The sequence below is a fragment of the Theobroma umbraticum genome, unplaced genomic scaffold, assembly GCF_002168275.2.
Source record: "Theobroma umbraticum cultivar Fairchild unplaced genomic scaffold, ASM216827v3 scaffold_60.0, whole genome shotgun sequence".
NCBI lineage: Eukaryota > Viridiplantae > Streptophyta > Magnoliopsida > Malvales > Malvaceae > Theobroma > Theobroma umbraticum.
In genome coordinates, this window is record NW_018397288.1 from 392687 (window position 1) to 392961 (window position 275).

The window sequence follows — 275 nt, forward strand, 5'->3', positions numbered from 1 at the left end:
ACTTATATAGCAATTAGGTAGAGGAAAAGATAAGTATTTATTTGCATATGCTATCAAATTTATGACTCCTACTATGTGTTCATTGACTTAACCTGTTATTCATAGTTGCCTTGAGATGAGAACCAAAAGTCTAAAGCAAAGTCAATCCACATTATAGTTCAAACATGGTCATCAACATCTAGCCTTCCTTCTAACTTGTATTCCATTTTTTTAAGTCATTGCCTAAACATACCAATGAACGGTAACAAATCTAGTTGTAAGATGAAATTATACTT